The following is an 11776-nucleotide window of genomic DNA, read 5'->3' on the forward strand; positions in this document are numbered from 1 at the left end:
CTCGACATAGAAGTTTACACACGCTTAGGATCGCTACACGTTACACCCGATTTAGCAAGCACGTACGCTTAGGGTCGCTACACAATTCGACAATCTAGAGACCTCGCTACGTTAGGAAAATAGGACTTTGAAATATAGAAATAATCACGTTTGTAACTAAAAGAAACCTCACGTTAAAATTCGTAAAAACTTGCAAAAATCGGTAAAATGACGAAAATACCCTTCATAAATTTGGGACCTCGGAAAGACTTCGAAAGTGCCTCCATTGCACTCAAAACATGATTTCAAGTCTAACGGGATCCAAACCGACAAAAACAGAGAAATTTAAGAAAAATCATAAAAATGACCGAAATGCCCCTCAACCTCTAAATTCAACTTAGAGATTCCGATCCTTAGGAAAATGCAACAAGAATCAAACCTAATTAAAAATCCAATTAAAACCTAAAATTTAATTTAAAATTAAAAAATTAAAACCTAATTCAAAAGTAAACAATTAATTAAACAATTGAAATCTAATTCAAAAACTGAACAATCGAATAATTAAAAATCAAACAATCCAACAATTAAACAGTTAAAATTAAACCATTAAACAAATAAAACTTAAATTAAAAATTAAACTATTAAACAATTAAAATCAAGCGACAATTAATTAAACGACTAAAACATTTAAAATTTAAATCAAGCAAGAATTAATTAAATAACTAAACATTTAAAATTAAAATCGAACAACCAATCAAATCAAAATCAAAACACAACTAACAAATCGGATTAAAATTGAATCAACCAATTAAGTTAACACTAAAATTAATCGATAAAAAAAAAATTCAAACCAAAAATTGATCCATAAGACTCAAATCAAATCAACCAAAATCAATCAATTAAGACGTAAGCATTGAAGAATTAATGAACTACGAGTAACGTGGGATCGCCCCACTACCATTCTCTTAAAGGACGTGTAAAAGAAAAAAAGAAAGAGAAAAAATTAGAAACTTGCTTTCTATTAAAGAAGAAGACGTCTTCTTCTTTTGGGGGCAGCACGTCTCCTCCTCTTGAGACTTTCACTCATAGGTGTCTCTCTAAGGGAAAAGAGGCTGAACGGCTGGAGTTCTTCTTCTCCCACGTCTTCTCCTCCAATGGCTCTACTACAGCATAGTGACTTCACCCACGTTTCATAGAAACAGCAGCTGCACTCCATTTTTTCTCTCTGCACTTCGTCTTCCTCTCATGTCCCTCACCTCCATTACAACCCCTACAACACCCACCTTCATTCCCTCTATCCTTCTTCTCAGCCCGTTCACCCTCAGACCTTCTTCTTCTCCAAAGAAGCTGCTGCAACATAGCCCTATCATCACTGCCGCCCAGCCAAACTTCCTTATCTCCACCATTGAACCTGCAACAAAATCCTCATCACCAATGTCCCAGCCCTCTCTTACTCTCTCTCTCTCTCTCTCTCTCTCTCTCTCTCTCTCTCTCTCTCTCTCTCTCTCTCTCTCTCTCTCTCTCTCTCTCTCTCTCTCTCTCTCTCTCTCACGTTCTGCCCTTCACAGCCTATCTCATCTCCATCATTAAATCTGCGACACATTCGATTCCAGAACGCCCTTACTACAACGCCCCAGCCCCCTTGTCAGTCTTCATCTTATCTTCAATAGCATCGTCATAGCACTGCAAAGCAGCCACCTTGCTGCCTTCATAGCCTTCGACAGCTATCTTCATCTTCTCCATAGATCCTGTAGCGCAAGCTCAAGTTCGTTGCAGACGCTTCACTCTTCCTCTCTACTCACAGCAGCGAATACTCGCAAGCCTTTGGATCGGACTTGAAGGAATCGACTCGGCATTATTTTATTCTATAAGTAAGTCGCTTTTTTTTAAGTTTGTTTTTATGTATTTATTTTTTTATTTACTTTTACACGTCGATAGGATTAGAAGAATTTTGTTACGAATTTTTAAATATATTTTTCTTGTTTTTGCATAGTAATAGGATTAATAGAATATTTTTTTTATGCATTTTTTTATTTTTATTTTTATTTTTATTTATTTTTACATAGCAATAGGATTAATAGAATAGATTTTCTATGCATTTTTATTTTTATTTCTTTTGCATATTGATAGGATTAATAGAATTTTTTTTTTATGCATTTTATTTTTGTTTTTTATTTGTTTTTTTTTTTTTCTTAATAGGGTTAGGAGAATCTTTTATTCTTTAGTTTTTTTACGCAGATTTCTAGGTGTTTTATGTTTTATTTTTTATTTTTGTTTTGCATGTTAGTAGAATTAGGGGATTTTTTCTTTAAATATCATGATCATTATGCTTGAGTTAGATTCGTACGATTTGTAATGATATTCAAGCTCATCTATTATTTTGAGAATTGGCCGAGTACGATTTTTCCTCAAATTTTGAGATTGTGTATGCTTTGGTAATTCTGGATCTCCAATTTAGTAAGTGTGATAACATGGATTCTCTGTTTTGATAAATTTTCAATTTGGTGATTTTTGACAAATCCATGATTTTCTAATTTGGGACTTCATTGTTTATATAATTCTCCTTTTTGGAGATTATTGTGGATTATTGGAAAACTCATATTTGGAAACTTTCTAATATGGGATTACATAATTTCCTATTTTGGGGGAATATATTCATAAGCTTCTAATTCAGAAATTTCATATTTTAACAAGTTCCCAATTTAGAAGATTCTGCATTTTTATATTTAGGAGGTTCATGTTCATGGAAATTTGAGAATTTCAAATTTAGAAACTTACATTTTTGGAATATTTTATTTTAGAAAATGTATCTTTTTAAACTTTTAATTTGGAAATTCAGAATATATCTCTTAAATTCTGATTTAGGAAATTTTATGTTCCTAATTTAAAAATATTATAAGTCCCAATTTGACAGGTTTCTATTTGTAAGCTTTCTATTCAGAATATTCTCATGATTTTCTATTTTGGACAGTTTAAGGAATACTTGCAGGTGGAGTTTCTTAATTGATTTCAGGTCATGGAGCTAATTAAGGCTTTTTCAAATCCTTTCATATTTTGTGGAATTCAAAGAATGATCGTGTGACAATCGGGATAATTTTTAGCCATAGGATTTGATTGGAAAATCCAACATAAATTGATGATGATGACTGGACTGTGACCTTGACTATAATCTTTATATGTTGACCATAGGATGATTTTGGATCGTAGTAGAGACCGATCATCTTGATCGGGCGGGTTCGGTGCCTAACACCTTCCGAAACCCGTAATCTGACCCCTTACCCATTTTTTTAATCCGTGGATCGACCCATATCCATTTGGAGTTATTTATGGTTCCTAGACCTAAACTAGGTGGCGACTCCCATTTTTCAAAAGTCCCCCATTTAATAAATCGGACCCATTTCTTTAATCCGTGGATCGACCCATATCCATTTGGAGTTATTTATGGTTCCTAGACCTAAACTAGGTGGCGACTCCCATTTTTCAAAAGTCCCCCATTTAATAAATCGGACCCCTTCGAACTATTTAGTGGAAAAGGGTCGAGGCGATTTCAATTAAACACTCATTGCCTTGAATCTCTCCTTCTAAGTTCCTGGTCCTCTCTATTCATTGCAAATTGATTTTGACTTGGATTTCAAAATTTACCACGGTATCAAAGGGGGTCTTTCTCTCCTCCACATCACCTAGTTTGTATCTCCACGTGCGGGGGCCTCACCACTCATTGTCTATTGATTTTGAGTTGGACTCCCAAATTTATCAAATATTTTAAAATAATATAACATTAGACATTTTATTTAAAATATGGACAAATTATTACATGTGTGTTTGCATGCGCCACCTACAAGTTTTTATTAATATATATTATTTTAGTAGAAGCCAATTAGGTTAAAAGATTATTTGAAGTATCTCTTTTGCTAGAAAAGAGAATGGGTTCAAGTCTTGTAAAATGCATTTGTCAACAATTGATTGATCAAAGTATGATGTATGATGTGATGGTGTCCTTTGAAAGAGTCAAAGTATTGACAAATGATCATGACTATTATTGGGATGTGAACTTGATTGATTCATAGTCTAATTGAGAGGTAATCATGAACATTGATCTAATCCATAGATTTAAAGACGATCTTGACCTTCTATCTGATTTCTTCGTATGATCAGATGCAACCTCAAAACCATTGAACTTATATATGATCAAAGATCAAAGGTTGAAATTGAAACAGATTATTTAATTTGGAAGTTTTTATGTTGAAGATTAAAAAAAAAATTGATTTGTGCTGGAGTGACCTCAAGATTGACATCATCTCACACTTTCCTAATGTGGTGTTGCACACAGAACCATAGATGCATTTTACTCGTATCTCAATGAAAAATCATGTATCTGATAAAATTTATTATATGACAGATTAATAAATAATGATTTCAAAAAATGTACTTCTTGACGCCAAATTTCAGTTTATGATAAATCTTAAAATAATGAATGGAGGTGAAAAACATTACGTGTCCATGATAATCCTAAAAACCTATTCATGAAAATAAAAAAAATAGGGTGATTTAGACATACCCTATTTTAATCCAATCCATGTGATATATTATTTTTAAGCTATTCAATCGTATTTCCAATCCATCATTTTCAGTCTGATCTCGAACCTTTGTCAAAAATCTTATTTTACAATTCAAAATTCTATATCGGGGAGTGAAATAGAACATGAAATCGTAAGACCCCCAGCAGTGGGAGGATAATAGGGCTCTGACAGCGTGCCTATTGAAGAATGAGTTGGCGACTCATAGGCATTGGTTGGAACCCACGGGTGACATAGCGAAAGTGAGTCTTCATATGGAAATTCTCATGTTTTCTATTTCATAAAAAATTATGTTTATTTTTCTTACCAAAATCAGTTTTCTTCAATCAAGCCAACAATGTTATCAGAAGATGGAGATGTCCAGCAATAACATATCACAACAAGACGTTGATCCAAACTTTATTATAATATAATTTTACTTTATTAGTAGAAAAAAGGGTATCGAAAAGAACATATGTGTACATAGAAAAAAAAAATTAGAGAAAACAAATGTAAATTCACTGTCAATAACAAAAGACTTGGCTTTGGACAAGGTAGAAGGGAAGAACGAGATTTGTCTAGCCAACCAGAAATATTTGGGATAAGGCTATGTTGTTGTGACATTCGCCACAAGGACTTGGTATCGAAAATGAACATCCTCCCCAAAAGTTGAGCCACTGCATTGACAAGAAGCAAGTCTTGTTATATCTTTGCCTGGTGAATAAAAAATAAAGACTAAGGATCCAATACGGTGTCCCATTACCTATAATAATGGTAGGGTGTCTACATGACACGTTTTTGTTGGGGTTTGAAACACTTAGGTCTCTTAACCAAGCCGTGCACACAGCCCGATGTGTTTGGACACTAACAAAATTGTGTGACATAGACACCTAACATTGTTATAGGAACAGAACAACGTTCTAGATTGCGACTCAAAAATAAATTTTGATGCCTACAGTCAGTCCTAAGGAAATCATAGGCGCGTATAAAAAAAATACATGTTGATTAACTTTTTCATAAATCTCAGGTTACTAGCTTTTTTAGGTTATCAATTACTAGGTTTTCCCTATTTTGGCGACCTAACACATTCAAAGGCACATGAGAGAAGATAAGGCGATACAGGTGTTTGACAAGGTAGAACACTATGTGAAAACTGGAAAATTCTACAGAAAAAATTGACAGGCCAAAGCTCACGAAATTTAGAAACTGAATTTTGATAGTTTAGGACTGTCGAAATTCTTGATGTTCCTAGATTTGACGGCTTAGAGTTGTCGAATTTCTCATCCTTCATTAATTTAACAGTTTTGACTCGTTGAAAAAAAAATTTTGACAATGAAAAATTCGACCTCTTGGTCCATCGAATTTTATGAAATTTGACGGCCCAAGGCGGTCAAATTTGGTATTTTTTTCACATTGTGGAATGGAATGGACAAGGTAGAATGGAAGAACAAGATTGGCTTAGCAAACCACAAATATTTGGGGTAAGGCTTTGTAGTTGAGGGAGTTGGCATCGAAAACGAACATCCTCACCAAATGTGGAGCCACCGCATTGACAATAAGCAATTCTCGCAATATCTTTGTCTGGTGAGAAAAAATAAAAAATGATAACTTACTCGCCAAAAGAATAGTAGATTGTTAGAATGATTAGTGGAAACTAACTCCTATCTTTTATTGGGCCTGTTTTTAATTTTTCAGTCCTAAATCTTGTTTATAATTATGTAATTAGTTTAATAATTTATTTATTTTTATATTGTCAGGTGGTATTCCATTAGTGGGCCGGATGTCAGGTGGTATTCCATTAGTGGGCCGGAAAGCGGCACTATAATACACCAATTATCTTCTTTGATGATTATGATAGAATATGATTGGATTTTATTAAATTCGATTTCCCTCTATTATAATTTGTTTCTACTTACTATTACTCTCTATCTTCTATAAACTCTATCAAAATTGCTTTCTTTCATTTTCCTTCATCTCGCCCTGTTCTTCATCAACCTTGTATGTTTTTTTCTGTGGGCTTGGAGATTTTACCAAAAATCATGTTCGATTTATTGTGGGTGATGGATCGTCTACATCCTTGTGGAAGAACCCATGGTTAGAAGGTGGAGCTCTGATCGATCAATTTGGAAGAAGACCCATTTTTCGTATGAATAGCAACTTAGATGCATTGGTTTCTGATTTTGCGGGGAATGATGGTTGGCAAGGCCTTATCAGAGATGATCTTAGATTAACAGAGATTGCTAACCAAGTCGAAGCTCATTATCCTCCTTGGCTGAATGAAAAAGATAGACTAGTGTGGAATTGTACAGTGAATGGGAAGTTTGCGTTGAAATCAGCATGGGAATCAATCAGAAGAAATTATCCGGAAACAAATTGGCATAAAGTATTTTGGAACAAGTTGAAAATTCCGCGTCATTCATTTATAGCTTGGCTTGCGATAAATAGAAGTTTGTTAACAGTGGAAAATCTTCGGAAGAGGGGGCTATTGTTAGTCTCTCGCTATGTTCTTTGCCGAAATGCTATGGAGGAGAATTGACCATTTATTGTTTACATGCAATTACAGCAGTGATATGTGGAGGAGGATTCTTTCTTTGGCTGATATTACAAGGGAAACCGTGGGAAATGAGAGAGGATGAGGTTACTTTCATTGATAATCATCCCAGGCTAGCGAGCCTTCTGAGTTTAATGTTTTGTTCAACAACATACCATGTTTGGCGCCGACGGAATTGGAGAATTTTTTATGATAAAAGACCTAAATGGGCAGCAGCTATGTCACTTAATTATGTCTGATGTCTGTGGTAAACTTGAAGGTAAGACTATTTCCGATCATGATATTCTAAATCTGATTCAGAGATGGGGATGCAAAGGATCTTTAAAATTTTGAGCTACTCAAGTTATTCGGTGGGTGTCTCCTCCTATGGAAATCATTAAGTTGAATACAGACGGATCTCTTTCAGATATAGGGGCTGGGCTCGGTTTTATTGCTAGAAACCATAATGGTGAGATAATTACTGCTGTTTATGGGCGTTCTAATAATTCAGCTATTATAGCAATTGAAATGGAAGCTATTCTTAAAGGTTTGAGTTTCCTTAGACTGAATGGTTATTTGAGAATCATTGTTAATTTAGATTCCCTGGTTGCTATCCAAGGTATTCTGGATAATTGGAGTTCACCTTGGAGATTGACAAATCTTGTTCGAGACATTCAAAGATCTATGTTGAGTTTTGACTCAATTGCTATGGATTTTACTTGGCACGAATCTAATAGAGTAGCTGATTGGCTCGCCCAGAAGGGAGCTTCAATTGAAAATTATAGTTTTCTAGATTCTTCTAATATTCCTGCTGAATTGTATAACGTGCTCTTGGAGAATCAAACTGCTCGTATTTTTCGGTATTAACCTCTATTAATATATCAGAGTGGAGGCCCTTTACAGCCTCAACTTACCGATCAAAAAAAAAAGTATGGATTTAAGGGGTTTGAATTTAGGACTTGAGAATAATCTCCACATGCAAGTCTTATCACTTAGCTAAGCTAAGTGGCACGTTTTCCTCATAGGTTAGAGATTAGTAGGATTGACAAACATTAGCAAATTTAAAACATATATTTCGTTGTTGGTTTTTTTTTTAGATGGCCCAATGCTGTCAAATTTCATAAAATTTGACGGACCAAGGCATCAAATTTTTTTTTTGACAGACCAAAACCATTTAATTAATTGAGGATGAGAAATTTGATGGCTCTACGTCGTCAAATTGGGGATCATAAAAAATTTCAACGGCCATAGGCCGTCAAAATTCACTTTCTAAAATTTGTGGGTTGTTTGGCCCGTCAAATTTTCTTGTCAAAATTTTCAGTTTTCATATAGTGGGGAGTGAATTAACTTGTGTTGTAAGCGTTCAAAGCTCTCACTCTCTTGGAGAGTAAAATGGGGTACGTACCCATTTGTTTCGAAAACATCAGAATCCTAAACCTCAATTTGGAACTGAAACGATTGAGATTTAGAACTGATTGGAACCAAGAATTGAAATCTTTTAAGGAGTAATTTTTCTACAAAATCGATCATCAGTCCATTAATTGGAGAATCGAATCTGATATCAACCAGAATTGGTAAAATTTAATAGTTGTACCAAACCATAATTGACCCATTGACACCCCTATATCACTACGATAGGTCATCGTGATGATTTCAAGAACTCAAACAATGTATATTAAATTTAATAAATATATCAAATATTATATATATATATATATATATATATATGGGAGCGGTTCGGCAGCCCTAAAGTTTGCCAAACATTTTTTGTAAATCACTTTTGATGGGGTTAGAAGTCTTGGAATAAGCTGATTTTTTGTGAGGATGATCTCTACGGTGAAGAGAGCATTTTCACCAAAAATCAGCTCATTTTGAAACTTCTAAACCTAGTTTACAAGTTGAAGAATCATGGACCGTCCAATTTTTGTAAATCACTTTTGATGGGGTTAGAAGTTTTGGAATAGGCTGATTTTTGATGAGGATGATCTCCTCATCATAGATATCATCCTCACAAAAAAATCAGCTCATTCCAAAACTTCTAACCCATGTTTTGAAAAATGTTTGACACAATGTTTGGCAAACTTTAGGGCTGCTTAACTGATCCCTATATATATATATGGGTCCCGTTCAATGGCCAACAGTTTGGCAAACACTTTTTCAAAACATGGGTTAGAGGTCTTAGGATGGGCTGATTTTTGGTTAGGATGATCTCTACGGTGAGGAGATCATCCTCACCAAAAATCAGCTCATTGCAAAACTTCTAGCCCCAGTTTACAAGTTGAAAAATCGTGAACCGTCCATTTTTTGTAAACCATGTTTTATGGGGTTAGAAGTTTTGGAATGGGCTGATTTTTGGTGATGATGATCTCCTCACTTTATAGATCATCCTCACAAAAAATCAGCCCATTCCAAGACCTCTAACCCATGTTTTGAAAAATGTGTTTGCCAAACTGTTGGCCATTGAACGCTACCCTATATATATATAGGGGATGGTTCGAGGGACATCCTTGAAAACATGTGAGAAACCCATGTTTTTTATACGTTGGATTGTGAGAAATGAACAGCTGAGATGCATTCTGACGTCAAGTCCAATTTAAAATACGAGTTTTAGAATTTTTTAAAAAACTCCCTCGTTTTATTTTATTTTAAGCTAACTCTCTCTCTCTCTCTCTCTCTCTCTCTCAGGATTGTATTTGCTGTCATTGGATTAAAAAAAACAGAGAGAGAGATGCAAAGATCACAAAAATTAATACTGTTGTCTTAACTTCATTAGAAAATAGAAACATGTTAAACCAAGAGAGCTGCTCTTGGTTGGAAAGAAATATATATATATATATATATATCCGAAAATGGGGGATAAAGTTCAGGTGGGTAAAGCTTCATTTTCAACTTATAAATAGAGGAGACTTGGTGTTTTTTAACAGAGAAAGGCACAACACAGACCTCTAAACTCTCTATTATGTCTGCCACAGAACAATCAAAATGAGGTGAAACTAAATTTGAAAAATTTTAAAATCAGATCCTTCATGATCTTTCAATTTTGCACCTATTGTAAATCCGAAAGGTATCGATAGAACGCTAGTTGAGCCTCAAAGTTTCGCCACCATTTTTTTCGCACCATTCTTTTTAATTAGAAGCAAACCGAAAAGGTATATGGATCACGAAAACCCAACTCTTCATGCCCTCTCTCTCTCGACAGAGATCTCTCTCTCTCCCTGTTTTTTTAATCCAATGACAGCAAATACAATCCAGAGAGAGAGAGAGAGTTAGCTTAAAATAAAATAAAAATGAGGGAGTTTTTTAAAAAATTCTAAAACTCGTATTTTAAATTGGACTTGACATCAGAATGCATCTCAGCCATTCATTTCTCACAATCCAACGTATAAAAAACATGGGTTTCTCACATGTTTTCAAGGACGTCCCTCGAACCGTCCCCATATATATATATATATATATATATATATATATATATATATATATATATATATGGGAGCGGTTCAGTAGCCTTAAAGTTTGCCAAACATTGTGTCAAACATTTTTCAAAACATGGGTTAGAAGCTTTGGAATGAGCTGATTTTTTGTGAGGATGATTTCTACGGTGAAGAGATCATCCTCTCCAAAAATCAGCTCATTTTCAAATATCTAACCTAGTTTACAAATTGAAGAATCGTGGACCGCCAATTTTGTAAATCACTTTTGATGGGCTTAGAAGTTTTGGAATAGACTGATTTTTGGTGAGGATGATCTCCTCATCATAGAGATCATCCTCACAAAAAATCAGCTCATTTCAAAGTTTCTAACCCTTTTTTTGAAAAATGTTTGGCAAAATTTAGGGTTGCTGAACCGCTCCCTATATATATATATATTAAACATCACACATATAACTCAATTGAGTTTTTAATCTACATCAACAATTGGTTTAAACAAGTTTGAGTGCTTAGTCTACTCAAATTCATAATCCCAAATTTCTCTGAATTTTTCAAAAAATTTCTGAATTAGAAATTAGCAAACCCATGACGTATTAATTAGTATTTAACAATTAATGGTTGAATATGTAAACAATTTTACTCTTTCACCTAAAATGTTTATTTTCTTCCACTTTGAAACGGTTTGAAACTTTAAAGAGGTTGAAGATGGTGGGTTTAGGTAAGAAATCCAAAATCATCATTTGTATATTTTTCAAAGTTTCCTCAATTTTTTTACGTTTGTTTTTTGAATCCCCCCCCCCCCCCCAAAAAAAAAAAAAAAAGTTATCCAATCTGAATTTTTTTTACTATACTCAAATTCAATCAAAATGTGTCAAGATGACGAGTTTAGATCTTTAGAAATTTGGATTTTACCTGTAGAGATTTCATTGATTTGCATGGGGAAGTGGCGTCAGAAGAGAATTCATCGTGACAAAGTAAATAAATATCATGTGTGTCCATCCATTCTTGAAAAATTGACAATTCCCCTGCAAGATGATTCCACCCATATATAGAACTTGGTTCTTTGAATGGTAAAGTAGTTTCATCAAGGATGTGTCCAATAAGAGGGTAAAGGCATTTAAACCCTTTGTGTTTGACACTATACCCAATGAAAACACACGGTAATGATTTTGGGTCCAATTTATTAGTGCGAGTGTGATAACCACTTAGGTATGGGAAGCATTTGCATCCTAAGAAGGGAAGAATAATTTGAATTTTTTCCATACAATCTGAAAAAATGGAGA

The sequence above is a fragment of the Akebia trifoliata genome, chromosome 12, assembly GCF_017979445.1.
Source record: "Akebia trifoliata isolate Shusen 1 chromosome 12, ASM1797944v1, whole genome shotgun sequence".
NCBI classification, from domain to species: domain Eukaryota; kingdom Viridiplantae; phylum Streptophyta; class Magnoliopsida; order Ranunculales; family Lardizabalaceae; genus Akebia; species Akebia trifoliata.